At 39.4% G+C, this 21,057-nt stretch overlaps 1 protein-coding gene and 2 long non-coding RNA genes across 6 annotated transcripts in view; 2 read left to right on the top strand and 1 right to left on the bottom strand.

The window, feature by feature from the left end:
- Window positions 1-8,224: 8,224 nt before the first annotated feature.
- LOC308394175 lies at window positions 8,225-13,038 on the bottom strand. The gene is made up of 3 exons (XR_013971133.1): window positions 10,411-13,038; window positions 8,692-9,000; window positions 8,225-8,618 (listed from the first exon to the last, which is right to left on the bottom strand). It is a non-coding gene; the product is annotated as an uncharacterized lncRNA (long non-coding RNA).
- Window positions 13,039-13,184: 146 nt separating this feature from the next.
- Window positions 13,185-14,298, top strand: LOC308394172. The gene is made up of 3 exons (XR_013971130.1): window positions 13,185-13,408; window positions 13,494-13,611; window positions 13,743-14,298. It is a non-coding gene; the product is annotated as an uncharacterized lncRNA (long non-coding RNA).
- Window positions 14,299-14,496: 198 nt separating this feature from the next.
- Window positions 14,497-21,057, top strand: part of LOC308394153 (uncharacterized protein) — a 67,866-nt gene continuing 61,305 nt past the window's right edge. For 3 of the 4 annotated variants that reach the window (XM_080878329.1, XM_080878328.1, XM_080878325.1), the window contains exon 1: window positions 14,497-14,803. The gene's annotated coding sequence lies outside the window, so the exon portion shown is untranslated. Of the gene's footprint in view, window positions 14,804-16,822; window positions 16,896-21,057 lie in introns of all 4 variants that reach the window. The other variant, XM_080878327.1, reaches the window with a different exon arrangement.

Genomic DNA, 21,057 nt, shown 5'->3' with positions numbered 1-21,057 from the left:
GACACCTCTATTAGTGAAGATCCTTTAGCGTCCCTCTGGATCAATGGATGAACTCCTGGAGTCAGGAAAGGTTGTGTTTCTGATCGACTCAATCAACATCAGTCAACAACATCTTGGTTTAAAAATAAATGACATGAAGCAAAACATTCTTTTTTTTTTCTTTTTTTTTTAAAATTAAGATAGCTTCAGGCTGTGATTTTGGCCTTGGTTTATTAAATAATACACCACAGTGATGAACCTGTGGTGACACCCTAGATGAAGGTGGTGGTAGTTCTTATTTTTGCAGGTCGACTGCTGTGTTTGATTCTTGGTGTTTGGAGGAGTAGCTCTAATGATGGACCTTGAATGTTCCAGCCCTGATAAGTGCTACAAAGGCAGGCTTTGTTTGGGAACGTCTTTGTGTACAAAGAATAGCTGAGGCAGGTGGCTGGAAGAGGGAAGTCTGAGCATTTCTCTTGGATTATGAGGCAGAAAACGGATGGTTCATTCAATAATGAATATATGATGTTCATGTACCTTTGGTTATTTTGTATTTCTGCAAATTTTAAAATATAAGCCGACTAATACATGGTGATTCAGGACAAATATCTCATTTTATTCCTTCCTTTTTGGTAACTTCAGCAAAGAGTCAAAATATTCCTTTAGGCGTATTGTAACACACTCCTTCAACGCAAACCATGAGGGGACTTTTCCATTTATGAGGACACAGGTTGTAAATCAAACACAGCATTCATTTCTACTCTGCTCCACCCTCCTGTGGTACTCAGCTAAAAATAAAAAAAAGGACCTGGACGCACATATTCACAATCTTACAAAGCTACATTATTGTCAGTAAATTTGGAGAACCTCTTTTGGTCACAGGACCCTTGAGCATCTGTAATCTGTACTTATAATACTACCAATTATTAATTAATTAATATATTAATTAATATATTAATATTCCATATAATATATTAATTAATATAATGATCATAATCTGTGCATCTGTCCTGAATCCCGCAGCTGTATTCAGTACAGATGTCAGTTGTACGCTGGTGGACTTCCCTTTTAGTGAGAGTAAATGCAAACAGGAAGCATCACTTTTTAAAGGATTTCACATCCTCATCATTAAAGCTTTTCTTCTCGGTTTTTACTGTAAATGTCGCTTCTGTTTTTCACAGCAACACAGAGTCCTTTTATTTCATTGCATTTACTACAGTTTTCTGCTGTGTCAGTGTGTGGGCCTCACTGCTCATCTGAGAGCTCACATCTTCAGTAGCACTTTATAGTGATGTCATATAATAATAGTAGTAATTTAAAACAGATGTATTATTCAAGAAATTCAAAGTGTTTATTGTCATGTGTCACAAGAGAAAAGGCATTTCTCTGTGCAATGAAATTCTTTCTTTGCTGTCCACCCACAGATGCCGATTAATATATACAATAGAAACAGAACATGTAAATACAAATAGTACAAATAAATAAATGTAGACAGTAAAGGAGACAAAATATGGAGATCTGAAACAGAAATGTGTGTAAAAGAGCTATAGCTTAATGTGTAAGATGACCTGATGTGCAAAATAAATGTATTATTACTGTTCAAAATGGGTCAGCTGTTCAAGAGTCTGATGGCAGTGGGCAAGAAGGAGTTGTTGAGTCTCGATATTCTGGATTTCAAACTTCTGAACCTCCGCCCTGAGGGCAGAAGTGTGAACGGTCTGTGTTGGGGGTGTGTGGGGTCTTTGAGGATGGAGGCAGCTCTCCTCTGGACTCGATGATGGTAGATGCTCTGCAGAGAGGGCAGCGGTGTCCTGGTGATCTTCTCCACAGTTGTTATCACTCTCTGCAGGCGTTTGCGGTCCATAGCAGTAGTGCTGCCGTACCATGCAGTGATGCAGCTGGTCAGTGTGCTCTCCACAGTGCAGCTGTAGAAGCTGCTGAGGATCTTGGCCGACATACCAAATTTCCTCAGCCTCCTCAGGAAATACAGCCGCTGCTGAGCCTTCTTGACCAGCTGTGTGGTGTTCAGTGACCAGGTGAGGTCCTCGGTGATGTAGACGCCCAGGCACCTGAAGCTGCTCACCCTCTCCACTTCAAGGCCCCGGATAGACAGCGGTGGGTGAGGCCTCCTCTTCTTCCTCATGTCCACTATCATCTTCTTTGTCTTGTCAGTGTTGAGGGTGTCCTCACACCATGACACCAGACCGGCCACCTCTCTCCTGTAAGCCGCCTCGTCTCCTCCAGTGATGCAACCGATCACTGCAGTGTCGTCCGCGAACTTCAAAATGATGTTATTCTGAATATTGTTATGATTATCACATGCAGTGATAGCTGTAAATTGTATATTTATAAATGACATATTGAGGTGTAATATGTATAAATGATGAATTAAGCGCTTGCTCTGCTTACTTTGTTTCCTCTGCAGGTGAAGGTAGAAAGTGTGTGTGAGCTGATGTGAATTCAGCAGCATGGATCAGTGTGAGGACAGAGAGGAGGGAGTCCCTCCCTCTAAAATCACTCTGTGTGGGGAACATGAGAGCCAGACCAAAGCTCAGAGGTGAGGTACAGAGGTACTATTCACACTCAAAACTGTGTCACAGGCAGGATGATGAAGACCAAGCAGCAAAGAGTAAACTCAGGTCACTTGGACCTTGTGCTGGACCGAGTTGAAAAACAGGAGTCGTCGTCCCAGGAATTATTAGAAAAATATAGTTTCCATTTATTTAACCCCCAAAAATTATATTTACAAGACTAATAAATGTTGAGCTCATAAAAGAGGCCAAAGAAACAAAACTGAACTGAACTCAGGCAACGACTGCAAACTTAACAAACCAAATGACTGCTACATACAAACACAATTGACCTAAACATGAAATGACATACAAGGGTATATATAATGGCTGATCAGACCATTGTGACACATGAGGGGGTAACAAACAAACACAATCATAAATCACAAACGATGCAGTACAATCTGGTTTGTTAATAAACTAAACACCAAAGAAGAAAATCAAAAAACCCCATTAAACCCTAAACTCAAATATTTAATTAAATACAAATACTTTGTTTTTAAAGTAAAGAAAACACACATTCCCCCCTTCAGCAGGAAGTGGTGGTGTAGTCCAATTATCTTCCTTTGCATTTAATGATTTCAAACCCTGGCTACCATCTTTTGTCCAGCAACTCCCAGGGATGATGGCAGGTAAGAAATAAAAAGACAAAGGTTAGTCAGAAAGCAAAGAAATGAAGTAGTATGAATACATAAGTAAACTAAATGTGCACGCTTACAAATAGAACAAATGTATCCAAACCAATCAATAAAGTTATTGGCAACTAAAATGTATTACTATGTTCAAATGAAGAATGAAAATACAAAAGTTATCGACTTTAGAGTGTGGCCACGGGTTTGGCCATCACAGACCTCTAAGCAGAACACTGACCTAACAATTAGACTGTCCTTTTTTAAGAAAGACTGTCTAAAATGACAAGATTCAAGGTTACTGCAAAATTACAAAAATTAAAATTTGATTAAATTTGATGTTAGTCGCACAAAAATGTTGATTTTTATGGTTTAAAAGCCTATATTATCTGTTGTTTGACCAGTCTATTTGTTTTTTTTCTGTTAATAACTCAGATGTTGGTGAGATTTTATAAAACGACTCTTTCTTGTTCATTGTTTAGTGTACGAATTATCAAAAACGTTCTCTTACTTTATCAGATAAAAAAGACAGACGGGCTTTTAAAGGAATGGCTGTGGGAAACTCTGGAGACTTTGGGAACTGAAGAGCTGAAAAACTTCAAGTGGTGTCTGCAAAATGTTACTGAGTCAAGGGATGGCTTCAAGCCAATCAAAAAGAGTCGACTGGAGAACACAGACAGACTGGACACAGTGGACCTGATGGTGCAGATGTACGATACAAAGACTGCAGCGGTGACAACGAAGATTTTAAAGAAGATCAAAAGGAATGAAGGTCTGCTATTTAGAGGAAATATAAAGGCTGTACCTGTTGTTTTAAACAATAATGAAAATGAATCCATTATTGGTTTTCAACAGGACAACCATTTCCCCAAATTCTGCTGCAGGATCAACCAGCTAATGCCACAGGTATGTGTTCATTATGGTACTAAATCATACTACGCAAAGACTGATAATATAACTGTAATATATGTAATAAAAAAGGGGGGAGACGAAATAGCTGATTTAATCGTGGCTCAAGAGTTGGGAGGTCGCCTTGTAATCGGAAGGTTGCCGGTTCGAGCCCCGGCTTGGACAGTCTCGGTCGTTGTGTCCTTGGGCAAGACACTTCACCCGTTGCCTACTGGTGGTGGTCAGAGGGCCCGGTGGCGCCAGTGTCCGGCAGCCTCGCCTCTGTCAGTGCGCCCCAGGGTGGCTGTGGCTACAATGTAGCTTGCCATTACCAGTGTGTGAATGGGTGGATGACTGGATATGTAAAGCGCTTTGGGGTCCTTAGGGACTAGTAAAGCGCTATATAAATACAGGCCATTTACCATTTAATCTAAACCTTTCTCACCTTTCCACAATTCACTAACTTGCTTCTGTGTGAAAAGGTGAGTCTGCCCATATCTAACCGCAAACGCTTGAGCCACGATCGCCTCTAATTAACATAAATATTTTATGTTACAAAGTTTCAACACATATACTAAATGTTGTGAATTTTTAGCTTCATATAACAAATACTTTAAAAAAATGTTCCAACTCACTTTCAAACCATTTTTTTCACATGAATATCTAAGAAAACATGGTTTAAATGACAAGCCTGAAATTTTCACTAGTCATTTTTGCCATCAACCATCAGCATCTGTAATTGTGTATTTCAGACAAATGCATCACATGTCTCTCTATTAGCGTATCAAGTAGTCCTTTAAAATCCCATATTTGTGCGTACTTAATGTTTTCAAGACCTACTCCTACCATTTTGAGCCCTTTTGTCCTAGAAGAGTCTGATAAGTATAGAACTTTTTATTTTAAACAGCCTTTGAGATATCGATGTTTAAACATTGCCTCAGATTTCAGTGTGCAAAAAAAAAAAGACCTGAAAGGAACCTTTCTTTAAAAAGTCCTCCGCCAAGTCCTATATCCTGAAACTAATTGGATTTATGAATCTAAAATTTGTCAGCAACCATTATACATGTTCAAACTTTGTGTCACAACATTTTGATGTAAATTTGAGATGGTTGAGTAGAAGACCAGTGTTGATTTGAGATGAATGACCCGTTTAATAATCAATAATCTTGTGAGACACATAAGTTTCGTTGTGACTCAGTGTGACCACTGGAGGGAAGTAAAGACTCTTTTGCAACATACAATCACGCTGCAGACAGTGCACAGGACACTGGGAGAGGTTTACTCATGCTTATAAGTCATCCAGAAATAAATTTAAACTTGGCCCAGAAGCAGCACCTGCTGTCTGGACTACAAGATTTTCGATTAGTTTCCATGCTCAAAAATATAAAGTACAAAGATATAGAGTTAGAAGTTTTAAAGCTCAGTTATTTGGATAGATAACGTCTCGTGTATAATTCAGGGTTTTTTGATTACATATTTTAGGTTCACTACCATGCACAGACACACACATACACACACGCAAAAAATTAATTGTAATTGAATATTTTTTGTTGTGTAATTTCATTAAGAAAAAGTAACTGTAAGGATCTGTGTTGCTTCTTAATTTGAAGCTGCTAACACGTTGCTCTGATGGTTGGATTAAAAGTTCTAAAGGTTTTTAAATCAAGCTTGAAATTGTCCAAAACAGCTGATTCAATACAAGCTTTGTGCCATCAATTTATTTAATGTAGCAAAACCTTGTCAGTCATTAACAAAGAGCAAAAGAATAATAAAAAGTAAATGATGTAGCAGGTGGGTCAGACGGGGTCAGTTCAGCTCTGAGTGGGTGGAGCGCTCAGTGGAAAAGAATGAGATAGAGGGGTGCAGCAGCAGATATGGATCTGTTCTCAGCGGTTATTAGGACAGAAAAGAAAGTCAACAGCCAATCAGAGCTTCCCTTTGTGCAGCAGCTGGGCTGTGTGGGTTTCTGTGCGAGTTGGGGGTTTTCACTTTAATGTCACAGTGACAGTTACAGCAACAGCCACAGTTGCACAATAATTCCAGAAAGTATTCAGACCCCTTCACTGCAGTGACTCCGTGTGCTATAATGATGAAATCGAATAAAGTTTTGTTTGTTTAGGTTTTGTTTGGTTTTTTTCACCAAACATTAGAAGTGAGGTCAGCTGCATCCTACAAAACCAATACAGGGAACACAAACTTGTCTTTAATAATGTTGGTCCTACAACATCTAAGCTGGTGTTTATTAAAATCAGTCATTAGGATGAATTTTAGGTTAGCTGTACAAACCAGCATTAAGGTTAATCTGAGCTACACTAGTGTTACATTCAAGACAAGGTCACGTGCTTATTCACATGAATGCAGGTTCGACTTTAGTGGTCAGTAATGACGAACACAACTTAAAAGTATATGTGAGAGATTTTTGGTGCAAATAGCACCATTCATGCATAGAATATGGAAGAAATCACAGTTAAACAGTATTATAGGAATTTAAAGTTTATGAAGTGATCGCATGAGAACAGTTCAGCGCTGAGTCTCGGACATCCTGCTCGTATGAGAAGACAAACCACACAGAGACAGACTTGGAAACCGCTGAAACAAACAACTTATTGTTCTTCTCGAAACAAACACCAGCGCTTCACCTCACATGTTTTTATTTCACTTCCACTTGATCATGTTTTTACTTGCTCCACCTAAACACATTAAATGAAACAATGATAAGTTTGGAATCAGGGCTTTCAGTATTTAGCTCATGTATGCTGGTGGAAAATTAGATGTCAGCATCAAGAAATATTTCATCAACATTTGGTGTTTTCTGCTGCTTGTTTAAAGTATATTTATTTTTACTGCGCAGCTTTAACAAAGTCAGGTGTTTGAATTCGTTGTAGTGTAGTCTTGACTCTTAGGACCATCTGTCCCCTTAACTACCAGAATACTTCAGTTTTAGTCATTTTCAAAAGTTAGCAAAAAAATAGAAGTACGATTGATGAAATTAATACAGAATGTTTAGTAGAAAAAGTAAATACAGTATTCAGGGTAATTCAAATAAAAGGAAAATTTATAAAAACTAAAACAATTTGACAGACTTTAAGCTGTTTGAAAGAGATTCAGTTAAAAAGTTGAAAAGCGATCCATGTTAGTTTTAAAAGCTAAAGGACGCTGCTATGGGGTCGCAGCGCTAACAGCTGCACTGATATCATGACATTGTTCAGAGGCTTTAAACAATCTCACATGGAACACACAATGACACATAATTTACATAACTGATATATAGATATGCAGACACTGCAGGATATACATGTGCATGTGTAAAAAACCCCACACAGTCCAAATAAAGCTGGTGTAAAGATGATATCGTTTTTAAGACTGAGTCCAGAAAACAACATCCACGGGTTCCTGATAGTTTGGTTCCTTTAGTTAGACAGTTTTTATTCTGTTTCCTTTAATAAGAAAACCACACTATCTGTATAAAGAAACATTTGATTTGCAATGTCTGAAAGAGGACAGAGCTTAAAACTGGAGTTTGCTTTCATAGTTTTATCTGCTTCGAATCATGGAGAACATATTAAATAATATTTTAGGTCATAGAACTAATTGTTGTTGAATGACAAACACATTGGTGAGAGTTCACAAATGCATCTGCTAAATATGTCCTTTACAAAATGAAACCAATCAAGGTGAACTCTAATTTTAATTTATTTTAACATTTATAATTTCATATTCAAATAAATATTGGGTCATTGTGTTTAACATTTTTATTGCATCTGGAAGGAATTTGTGATTTTGTGAGGGAACATTATGATTTTGAACATTTACTTCCACACTATGATATCACATCATGTGATGACTATGCAGTCCCAATGATAGTGAACTAAAAATAAGGCTCAGACACACCTGCATGTTTTTTTTATCTAACAGATTTATGGTTTCATGTTCTCATCTTCTTTAAAATCCTGTTTGTATCTCATTAAACATTTGTTCTTCTTTTACCACTGCTCGTTGCCTATCAGCATATATTGGGAGTGCTGCTGTTTCTCGCAGTTTTCTACAAAATTTAACTCAAACAAGCAAGATTTTTTTTGTTTGCTTTATTCGGAATATTGCAGAGAAATACTTTGAAGAGCAGGCAACACTTTGTTTTAATTAAACAAATGCTATAAATGATGAATCATCTACTAGGGAGCTAATAATTCAGCCTTTTCTGTTTCAGCTCTTTTTTTAATATTGAAATAAAAAAGAAAGTAAAAAAACAACCAAAATGCTGCACTGTTACAGACTTTTCTAAATCCTGAGTGATAAACGATATGAAAAGCGATAAGCCAAGAAGAAGGAAACAGTCAGTCAGCTGCGTGTTTGCGGCTGCGTCTGATGAGCCTGAGCAGAGAGACTCCACAGCAGTACACCAGACTCTTCGTGATCAGCACCGTGTACACCAGGCAGAGCAGTTTTACTTGTTTTTGAGACACGGGATGTTCTGATGATGGACCTTCTGTTAAAGTTTGATTGGTGGAAAGTGTATCTGGTGGAAGTTCTTTTGGTGGACTTTGAGAAACTCCTGAAACAGAAAAGTCACATTTGAGTAGCTGCGTAGCTAATTTCATGCTGAAAAGGCAACAAACTTTCATTACCTTCCTCTATTTGACCCTCCACCGTCCCCCCCTCGTGTGTGACAGAACAGCCATATGTATGTGAGTTCTCGTCTTGCTGATGGATCAACAAGATGCTGGCAGTGTAATCGGACTCTATGATGTCCAGCTGTTCTGTGTCACCAGGGGGCGCCGCCAGCGGAGATCCGTCCTGCTTCTGGCTTTTCCAGGTGATCTTGACCACAGGAGGAACCATTTGTGAGGCCACACACAGCAGGGATCTCTTCTCCTCCAGATGATCACTGGATGCTGCTTGGTACACTGTCACCGAGGGCTTTGCTACCGGCGTAGCTGAAGTTTGACAGCAGACACAGAATTTCACTCAGTGTGACCTGAGAAGCTTCATAATCACCAAACTACCAATCAGTGCCTATCGGCCGTGTAATGGCTCATTTTAAACACTTAACAATATTCAGATGATTTATTGTTATAATGTACAATGTAATATTAAATATTAAAGGCAGAATTATATTTATCAAAGTTAAACTGATTTCATTAACACACAATATTTAATACAATTAACTCCTTTGTCCTTTACGTCTGTTATCACAATTTTAAATTATAACAATACAATGTAACACATCTATAGATGTAAAAATAAATCACATCCTTCACATATCATGGCAGCAGTATTGATAATGAAAGCACGCGTACTTTGTACATTATAGTTTCTGTATATATTTGAAGCATATAGTTTGTAATTATTCTAAAACTGTTGCAAATAAGATTTCATATATACGATGTGAATATTTCTATATCAGTTTTTATAATATGTCAGAATTTAATTGTATCTTTGTTTTCATAATGATTTTATATTTGGCATCTATAATCTCTTAAAATATACAAGGTTAGTATATACATATTACAGTAATTTCAGCTGAAAACATTTATGAAGAAATATTTGTACAGGGGATTTTTTAAATCTATATTGCGATTAACTAAATATTTTGTATGACATTTTAATGACATTAAAATGACATTTAAGAAATTTCCAGTATGCACAGAGAGAGAGACCGAGACATCATTAGATCAGAAACTTCAGAACTTTTTTCATTGTGTTCACATGAGACATAATTTTTTTCATGTAGTTAAACAATAGCAATTATTTGAATATGTGAAAAATAGCTTAAAGCCCTCAAAGGATACACAATCAATTCTATATAATGCACTACATGTAATGAAATACTGAATTACATAGCTTATTATATAATTTCAAAACTTTTCTTATTTTAAGTATGATGTCAAGTCCTAAATTTCCAAATTACATCTACTATAATATTTGAGATAATATTAAGTCAGTAGTCATTAAACTTTCCTTAAATGTGTCTTAAGATTCAAATATGAATAACATTTTATTTATAAGCTTATGACTTACTGTAAATATGTCCACGTTTAATTTTAATGATTTTCTTTCACAAATCCCAGTGAATCTGTTATCTTTTTGAGCTTACAAACAAATATAAAAATAAATAAAAGGATGTTGAAATTTCTTAGATAAGGATTAGTTGTAATCCTGCTCACATCAGACTTTTAGGACTTTTCACGCTGAAAACCCCCCAATAAATACCTCACATATACAGTGAGATTCACAGTTTTTTCCTACTTAATAGAAACACATTTTAAGTCGGACTTAGCGGAAACTGGCTTTGAACAAATTGTCATTTTGAAAGTTGTAAGGAAAATTAATTCATTTGTTCTTACCTGTTACGTACAGTTTAGCTCCAGAGCCAAAGATCCTGTCTTCTCACACAGTGACACAGACCAGTACAAAAACCTGTCTCATGTTGAATGTGGCAGCTGAGGTAAAGCAATGTCATTCACCGATCAAACGTAACATTATGACTCTGCCTGATTTTGTGTTGGTCCCTCTTTTGCTGCCAAAACAGTCGTGAGGCATGGATTCCACTTGACCCCTGAAGATGTGCTGTGGTATCTGGCACTGAGATGTTAGCAACAGATCCTTGAAGTCTTGTAAGTTGTGAGGAAGGACCTCCATGGATTACACTTGTTTGTTCCGTAGATCCCACAGATGCTCAGTTACTGGTTCACCACTGTTTCTTCTTTGGACCACTTTTAATGCATAGTGACCACTGCAGGAACACCCCACAAACCCTGCATTTTTGCAAAAGCCTGGTTGTCTAGAGTCTTAGAGTCACTTAGCCATCACTACTTTGTCAAACTTGCTCAAATCCTTACACTCGCCCATTTTTTTCCTGTTTCTAAACCATTAACTTTGAGGACAAAATGTTTACTTGCTCCTTAATATACCCAACCGACTAACAGGTGCCGTGATGAAGAGATAATCTTGTCACCTGTCAGGGGTCATGTTGTTATTTCTGTTTAGTGTAATTCAGCTCCATGATTTGGTTCAGTCGAGATGAATTAATGTTGTAAAAATTGCATGAATCTGAATATTCTGCATAACTTCTGCCTCCAGATGATGAGCTACCTGAGCTGACCTTTGTTTCACAAGTTTATTCTTGTCCAAACAGCAGGTTGGCAGTTTTCCTCCAGAATTAACCTTCTCAACAATGTTTTGATGGAGTAGCACTGTAACAGGATTCATTTGCTGTGGTGGGCGTGTAGTCTGTGGCTCAGCTGCACAGTAGGGGTGTTGCAGTGGGTTCAGGGGCAGTTTCAGGAGAGCCTGGTGGACACAGCTGACATCGATTGTCTGGAATCAATGAACGGTCTGCAAAGATAAAACTGTGCAAATAAGTCACTTTAACTGCACCAGCCGACCCATCTGAGCATGTTTTGGGACCTAGAAACAGCCAACAAGTGTTACAATATTAGTAGGGGAGACCGGGGATAGTTGTAACATTTTTGACATTTCTGTCTGTAGCTTGGAGCTCTTTTAAGGTAGTGGATTCAAAATGTAATGCAAAGTATTTACATGTCTCTGCTATTAAATAGTGCAGCTATTTTCTCTGCAGCACAATTACCCATTGCATGGTATGGCCTCAAACACAAAGAGTGAAATGTTACAATTAACCCCATAGTCTGGGTTAGTTGTAACATATCCTGGGGTAAAATGTAACACAATGAAATAAGGGTACTAACAAAACATTAACATGTAATCTTTGTTTATTCAACACATGAATGCACTTACATCCATTTATGTAGCTGTGTGTGTGTGTGTGACAGAATGCAGAAATCTAACTTTTGAACATATGCCAACCCCCCAAAAAAAACATATTATGGAATTTTCTGCAACTGAATATTTCATTCATTTTGGTTGGTCTTCCTTGAGTTTGGCCTCATTGGCTCAGTGGGCATTATAACCTACAACTCTTGCACCAATTTTGAACATAACAAGGAAGCTGAAAAAATGTAGTTGTTCACCAGCATCGCAATTCCATTACTTTTTATCATGGCTTACCTTGGTGTGGTTTGCAAAGTGCTTCAGAAAGATGAGTGAATCTGTTTCTTGCATCCATCCTGATTTATTTCCACTACCAGTATTTCCTACTGGTCCATCTCTGACACAGTGGTCTGCATAATGTATGTGTGGGAACACAAACAGTGGAGGAATTGTGTTGCCAATGGCATTAACCGCATATACAAATGTGACCAGTGAACCTCTCTCTGCTGATGTTGTTACCCCAACTTGTTTAATATAAGTTAAAGTAATAGTGTGGTAAGTTGTAACATCTGCATTATTGTTACAACTAACCCAGACTGTTGCTGTTACAACTGACCCAGACTCCTATAGCCATGAACTAGCTAACATTACAGCCAACGGCTAAAACATTAGCACTAAAGACTTACACAGAATATATCCCCATAGACATACAAATAACATAATTTAAGTTTGATGAGTTTAACTGCAAAGCAGATAATGCTATTAGAAATTGAAATAAAGTAGAAAAACTTACTTTTTGGCATACAAATTACTTTTTTCCGTGTTAAATTGTCTGTGTTTGACAAAATGTGCTGATTTTTCACATGTGATAGCAGAACTGAATTGGGCATGCACAGGATGAGTCACATCATTTGAAACTTAGCCCTGATTGGAGAAATTGGAAGTGTTACAACTGACCCACGTTACAACTATCCCCAGTCTCCCCTATGCACTTTGGTCGTCCTCTGGTTTCTAAGAACAAATATCTGTCCAGCTAAATGGTTTCTTCTGTTTGTTCAAAATTATAAACATCGGCAGAGACAAAAAAAAAAAAAATCTCCTCAGACAAAATACAAACTTGGTCCATGTTTTGTAGTTTAACTGTGTCGCGGGGTCCTCTCCTAAACTTCTCCCGAACAAATGCAGGCGTAGTCAGGAAGCATTCAGTGTGGATAGTTTATTCTGCCAGCTAGTGATGTGATGTTCTGTATCGAGGCTTCGAAGCGTGTGTCGAGTAATTGAGGGGGCGTTTCCGCGATGCGCGTAACGAGGCTTGCTTCATTTATGGGAGGAGCTGAAAATGATGACGTCCGAAGCCTCGCTGCCCGGCTGTACCACGTGACTGGTTCATGAAGCGGTTCGAACTTTGCCACGAGATATGGCAGCGATATAAACCCCTCAGACTTCATTCAAAATGTGGGTGTTTGATGGAGAGTTGCGGTTAGTGAGAGTTTGGAGAGAGTTTGGAGGTTTATGAGAGTGAGGAGAGAAAGTCAGGAGAGAATGGAGCCAGCTAAGAAGAGGAGGATGTCCTCCCCTGTGTGGGAACATTTTGATCTTATTCCTCCCAACAAGGTATGTAAATTTCTACAGAAGATGTATTTTCATAACACTGATGGTGCAATACAATTTATGTTACGCGGCTTTACTTTTGTACAAGGTGAAGTGTTTGCTATGTGCCAGGGAGCTGGGATATAACAACAACACCTCATCCATGCTTAGGCACTACAGAGCTTTGCATGAGAATAAGGGGGACACCGATTGTGGAGCAAGACCAGGTGAGCCATCAAATGCCATGATAATATAGCATGCAGTAATGTTACTAAATAATATAACAATATTATACAGCTGTAATAAGTTACGTGTGTGATATTTATATTTGTGCTTTGTCTTTATTGTCTTTCCTCAGGAGAACAATCTCAAATAGATGAAGACCTGGTTAGCATGGTGATTGAGGACTCCCAGCCATTTAGCATTGTGGAGGACAAAGGATTTATAAGATTTGTTAAATCATTAAATCCTAGCTATGTTCTCCCCACTAAAGGTTATAAAAGCAGCGAATATTTAGTTTTTACTGAATAAAATATGGGCAGGACTGAGGCCTCAGTGTGTAGCTGTCCATACCTCAACGTTAAAGAGCACAACCACTGTCCACACCCAACCACACCTCACCTCACAGTAAATGATAATTTCCATTTTAAGCATTTCCAAATAATCATTTTCCATACTGCCACTATAAATATACACAGTGTACTGCCATCACTACAATATACATGTTTTACACACTCCTTTTGTTGTTGACATTTACAGGCTGTGTGCAAAAGGCCACACTCTTCAAATTCATGCCAACTAATATTTTTACGTCCAGTAGGTGTCCTACTAGAGCAAATGAAGCTTCAAGAAGCTTTGCGCTGGGGTGAACCAATTGGATGAAAAGCTTCAGTGCTTCATGAAGCTTCATCTGCCCATCACTACTGCCAGCCTCCCAAGTGCACAAAATATTATTTACAAAGAAAATAGAAAACTAACTTAAGTCAACACAAAACAAACATCTATATACAAAACACAGTCTGCATGTCACCCTCTCTGTAACGTCTCACCGGGGGAAAAAAAAAAAGCCCAGGTAGGCCCTGACAGCCTTCTTTTATACCCCATGGCCCCTCCCACTACTCATAATAGTCATCTCTTTATTATTTCTTTTACCAAACACTCTTTTCCCCTCAGCTTATTTCCAGCTGTATTCCTACAATACATATATATGTATATACAGACATTTATGGCCAATTCCAGGCAGCCTACAGTGTTTCACAATAACAAAAAAAACAAACAAACAAAAATGATGCAGTTCACGTGACCTTTCAAGCGCGGGCGAACCCACTATTTGAACCCCGGAACACCATACCATCGGCTTGCATAACCACTCGTATAATCGGCGATCACAGCGAGTCTACGCGACCGGCTTTATTAAAGGTAAGTGGGAAAAATATGTTGGCCACCCTCTGCGCCGCTCAAAATATACCTCTCACCCCTTTTTGTTTATCTGCCCGGTCGACGAAAAGACGCGCAGCCACGGTAATTGTAGAAACTAATGGTGGTGGTGCGTGTATGCGCCCAGATCAGCTGTCTGCGGGACGGTGTAACTCCGTCACAAACTGTCTTCAAATCTCAGCATGATTATTATGAGGAGTCCTCATGGAAATGTAGAGAACCAGCACATGACAGCAATGACTGTAAAGGAAAAGAAACCAACCTGTATGCTCTGTGCAGATGTGCAAGGTTACAGAAATAAGAGTTGGACAATCAAAGCGACCAAAAAGACACCAAAGCACAGCTTGCACTCGCGGATGTGATGTAACTTTTAGCTTGGCTGACATTTGTGAGGATGACAGTCATAACTATAATGTTACTAAAGGGTGTGATTGACCAGTTGGCTATACTTTGAGAATCCTGGATTCAAACTGTTGTTTTTCATTCATTTCTTTTTTTTTCAAAGCTATATGCTTTCTGGTTTCTGGAGCTGTGATCACTGTGTTGTGGTGTTTTGGTTTTCCCTCAGTTGCTGTTCTCATAGAGGAATATTGCTTCTCCAAAAAATATAGACACTTCTGTTTGATGTTTGTCAGAAGAAGATAATCTCTGTGGATTTTTACAGTCTGCTGTTTTTGACCTGAATGTGAACACACAAGACAAGTTTATCTGATACTCCCAATTGTGTCATCTTTTGAATCTACTTGAATTAATTTTGGTCTTGATTATTTTTACTTCTTATATAAATAGAATACAAACTAGTTGTTTTGGTTTCAAAGGTGATGCCTGCGTCAGTGTGTGTGTGTGTGAACCTGAGCTGTGGTCTGCTGCTGTTCCTTTGATGGTTTTTGTTCAGCCTGCAGGGATGTTTTGTCACTGTGAGAGCTTTGAGCACAGGAGCAGTAGTAGATGGCTGAATGAACGAGGCTAACTGCATTTATCTCCAACTCACAGCTGTTCTCATTTTTCACAGCTGAGAAATCTTTTCTCTGAGCATGGTTGTAGTCACTGTTGACTTCACCAGTGCGTATGTTAATATGAAGAATCACTCTGAACTTATCACCGTCTTTCTTCTGGTACCAGTGCACATAACTGCCACTGCACTGGGAAGTTCCACAGCTGAAGGAGACTTTTTTGCCAGGTGTCGCAGTCAAAGTTAAATCTTTCTGGATCAGCTCTGCAGCCATGGTAACCAGCGCTGCAAAGACACAGAGAGGAAAATGTCAGTTTGATGGTGTTTCTGACATGTAGTTTTTGTTGGGTTGAAACTCACCTAAACACAGACAACACAGAGCAGCAGCTGGGAGGAAAAGCATTGTGTGAACCGTTGTGTTCAGTGACATTTCCTCTGGTGAATCTGAGGAGAAGTGATGTTTTGATAGAAACGAGGCCAAACAAGGACAATTTATATGATCAGACGAGGACCACGTGTTTCTAACAACTCCTACAACCTCCCATTAACTGCTGCAGCTGTCAGTGCTGCTGCTGACTGACAGCTAAGGCGTGTGTTGCAGTTTTCCACTGAGACTGAGGTTTGCAAAACACTAACCTTCAAATATAGAGGGGAATTTATTTATTATTTCAGTCGTATCTTTTCTTCACTTTCTATGAAATCAGTCAACAAAATGTCTTAAAACTGTGATGACTTCAAAACTAAAAATATTTGTTCCCTCAAACACAAACTGAGGAACATAAAGGGACTTAATGTAGTCTGAAATATTTTAGACCATGCGTGGAAACACTAGTATCATCAACATACAACTCAATGATATGGGAGGAAAAACCTCCCATAGAACCGGTCTGAGACATTTTTTTCTTTCTTATCCACCTTTATTGTGTACTTCCAGTACTCCCAGTTAGCTCTCAACCTTAATTACAAGTATTAATTTTACCCTTTGACGGTATGAACATTTCGATTTATGATTTAAAGTACTGAAATTTTGTCTAACTGTTGTCTCTCAGGCTGAGACGGAGCTGTGGTTTCTTGCTTTTCCTCTGATGGTTTTTGTTCAGCCTGCAGGGATGATTTCACACTGTGAGTACTTTTGTAACAAGAGCAGTAGTAGATGGCTGAATGAACGTCTTTAACTGTTTTTAGCTCCAAAGCCCAGCTGCCCTGATTTTTCACTGCTGAGAAATCATTTTGCTGAGGGTGGTTATAACATCGATTTATTGCACCATTGCTTATACCAATAGAAAGAAGCATTCTGAATGAATCTCTTGTGTCTTTCTTCTGGTACCAGTATACAACAGTACTGCTGCACTGGTCAGTCCCACCACAGCTGAAGGAGACACTTTCTCCAGCTACCCTGGTCAGAGTTAAATCATTCTGTATCAGCTCTTCAGCCACAGTAATCACTGGGGTAGAGACACAGACAGGTTAGTATGGCAGTGTTAGTTACAGATGGTGGACTCGTGTTTGAATAAAATCACTCACCTGAACACAGACAGCACAGAGCAGCAGCTGGGAGGAAAAGCATCGTGTGCAGTGATGTTTCTTCTGGTGAACCAGGAAAGAAGTAGAGCTCTGTTAGGCTGATGCAGAACAATGGCAAGTTATAAGATCTTACAAGTACCACGTGGCTTCTAACGGGTCCTCCAACCTCCTCTTGTAAGGGTGGTACTGACTGACAGCTGCAACCATCTTGTCGTTTAAAAGAACATTTAAATATTTTCCTGTAGAGGGATTTATTTGCTGTTCTAAGCTATCATCTTTAATTCATAGTTTCTGACAGGACATACAACCGTGTGACTTATTCTGCTATTTTAGAGATGCAATGAACTTGAATTCCACAAAGATCCTGATCTCTGATTTTAGCTTTGAAATATTTCATTTTTCCCCGTCAACCTAAATCACATAAGTGGAAGATGGATGGATTTTCCCTTTCAATTCATTGGTTCAGTTTCCATTGCTCATTCTTCTGATTCTTGTGTTTGATGATCCAGCTGGTGGAATAACAAAACTGCAGGGCGGTTGCAGAGTGCCCCCTGGTGCACAAACTGTGAAACATCAATATTCATGACATTGTCACAGTGGCACTGTGACATATTGAAAGGTGCTTTTCTTGTCTATTTTTTTTTTAAATTGTTCATTTATTGATCACTCTAAAGGCTGATACTGATATGTTGTCAAATCAACCAATATATCAGTGAGGCTCTAGAAATGACAACCCAACCACCATCTGAATCTTATCAGCGTTCACATGTATTTTCACATCATTATAGTACAATAACACTGTTGTAGAAGATGAGTGCACTCCACTTCCATATTGCTCATAGATATAGAGACAGCTTTCCTGGACGAGTGATCCCCCCTCTGTTGGTCTACCTTTAAAGTTTTAGTGGTAATTAAGAAACATTTGCAGTTTGGATATATAACACACTGAAAATTTAGAACTAAAGCCACCAAAAAAATTGTTCCATTTTTTCTTTTTTCCATTTTTTTAAGATAATAAGGTTTTAACTTTGATTTGTGGAGATCTAAATCCTGAAAATTTCTTTAGCCTGGTGTTTGTCTCTCAGACTAACATGGAAGCAATAAATGTGAACCTTACCCCTGTACTCCCAGTACTTTCTAGTCCTCTCTCACATCTTTTGCGATGATGGCGCCAGTGTGTCCTGCAGGCCTTCTCCGCTGCTCTCTGCTGCTTCTTGCCCTTCTGCTTACATACTATTCAGGTGGCTTTGCATTGATTACCTATGACCGGCATACTTTCCTAAGTCTGCGGCCACCCTATACTTACGGGTCGCACTTTCATGGATCGGACCCGTGGGGCAATATAGGAGATACCACTCTGCCATGGACGGATCACCTCTCAGGAACATACTGCCGACCCCTGCCTCCTTCACGCAGGAGATGCTACAGGAAACGGGGCAAGCAGAGCGGTGTCCGTGTCCGCATTAAGGCTTACCTAAAGGCACATTTTGTAGCTGGCTTCGACGTCGATGTGGATGCTTTCTGCCTTCCCTCGACCTTCTGGGAGCAGTTTACCCTTAGGTTGTTCAGGCATCGATGGATTTGCCATGTTGAGTCACAGGCCTGCCCTGCCAACCCAGTGGTTTATTCACTGGCCCGGTGTTGGATTAGGGCTCCTAATGGGCTCCTTCCAACTGTCACTCGGCGTCTTTGACTCGGAGGCGCTATTAAATGTTAGGTCGCTGACGAATAACACATTTATTGTGAGCGATCTTTTTACTGCTACAGGTTTGGATTTATTATTCATGACGGAAACATGGATTTGTCCTGGTGAGTCTTTTCCTTTTTCAGAGATTGTTCCTCCGAATTGTGCCTTTTTTAGCTCACCGAGACCTTCCTGCAGGGGGGCAGGACCTTCAGTGGTCTTTAGGAATAAATTCTGAGTACGACACCTGCCCTCCGCTATGTTCCCTAGCTTCGAAGCTCAAGTGCTGGAACTTGCTGGTCCCCCCCGACTCTCTGTGTTGTGATTTACCGTCCCTCGAAATATAATAAGACTTTCATTAACGATTTTGCTGACCTTTTAGCATCTCTTTATTTAAATTATGATCGTGTTCTTATCACTGGCGATTTTAACATTCACATCCAGTGGGTTAATGCACCTACCCACTTCAAAGGACATACCCTTGATTTTTTCTTATGGACTGGACATCTGTATCAGGGACATCAGCAACATCGGAATCTCTGACCACTTCCCAGTCATCTTTGATGCTGTTATGCAAAATGGTCCAGGACTTTGAGGGTCCTCGACGTCTTGTGCGCATAATCAATCCTGTGACTGTGGCTGAATTTTTGGCTGCTTTCTCCAAATCTGTTTTTCCTGACATTGATCGTTCTACACCCTCTCCAGTTGATGATTTTGCTAACTCCTTCCTCTCTACATGCTCTTCTTTACTGGACGTTGTGGCCCCTATAAAGCTAAAACAGCTTAGAAGCTGCCCTCAACCATGGTTAAATGACTCTTTACATGCTTTACGATGCATTTGCTGCCAAGTTGAAAGGCGGTGGAAAAAAGATAAGCTCCAGGTGTCTTTTGACATCCTTCGCAGGACCCGCCTGGAATTATAGAAATCAGTTAGGCAGGTTTCCTGTCAGCTGTCATTACGGATAACAGTCACAATCCACATTTTTTATTTAAAACCTTTAACTCATTGATTAATCCCTGTCCTGTAACGCCTAGACTGGCTTCCTTAGCACTTTGTGAAGAATTTTTAAATCATTTTACAGGCAGAATCTTATCTCTAAGAGTCTCGCACCCCCCTGTGATGAGTCAGGCGCCAGCTTTACGATGCTCCACTAACCTCAATCAGTTTTATCCAGTTTCACTCCCCACTCTCAGGGGTATAATTGATCACCTGAAAAACACAAACGCTGTTCATGACATCCTTCCATCTTGCATTATTAAAGATGGGTTTAACATTATCGGGCCCTGTATTTTATCTCTAATGAACCTGTCATTGTTACCGGGCTATGTTCCGGCTGCCTTTAAACACGCTGTAGTGCAACCTATACTCAAAAAGAGCTGCCTCGGTCAGAATGATCTCGCTAACTTTAGACCTATTTCCAAACTCCAATTTCTGTCTTAAGTCCTAGAGAAGATTGTTCACTCCCAACTCCAAACTTATTTGGATGCAAATAATATCGGGGAAAATTTTCAGTCTGGGTTTAAGCCATGCCACAGCACGGAAACAGCATTACTGAGAGTCTTTCATGACCTTCTCTCAATTGCTGACTCAGGGCGCCGTGTGGTCTTAGTTTTGCTTGATTTGTCCTCTGCTTTTGATTTGGTGGACCATAATGTCCTTCTAATGAGGCTTGAGCATCTGGTGGGCATCACGGGCAGTGCCCTTAAATGGTTTAAATCTTATCTATCAGAAAGGTCCTTTTCTGTCACGATGGCTACCTATGTAACAGTGTTTATGTGGCATTCCACTTGCCACAAATGTCAGTGTAATGGGGAAACAGCGCCCCCTATCGGTTTGGCTGGTTAGGTGAGGCTGGCTGCAGTAATCGCTGCCAGTCTGACGTAGCCATACGAGAGGTGAGTTGTATTGTTCCACACACAATGTAGCTAAGTAGTACAGACACATAAAAGATGTTTGATTAACTGATGGGCACCGAGTGTACTAAGGGCGCAGTGGACCAGCGTCCTTAAGATAGCGTCCAGCTATCTTAAGGATCTCCTCAGCTTTTATACCCCTAGGAGAGTGCTTAGATCAGC

Source organism: Rhamphochromis sp. 'chilingali' (assembly GCF_963969265.1).
Source record: "Rhamphochromis sp. 'chilingali' genome assembly, chromosome: 3".
NCBI lineage: Eukaryota > Metazoa > Chordata > Actinopteri > Cichliformes > Cichlidae > Rhamphochromis > Rhamphochromis sp. 'chilingali'.
Note: the sequence above shows the minus strand (reverse complement) of the source record. Positions and strands in the feature narration are given on the sequence as shown.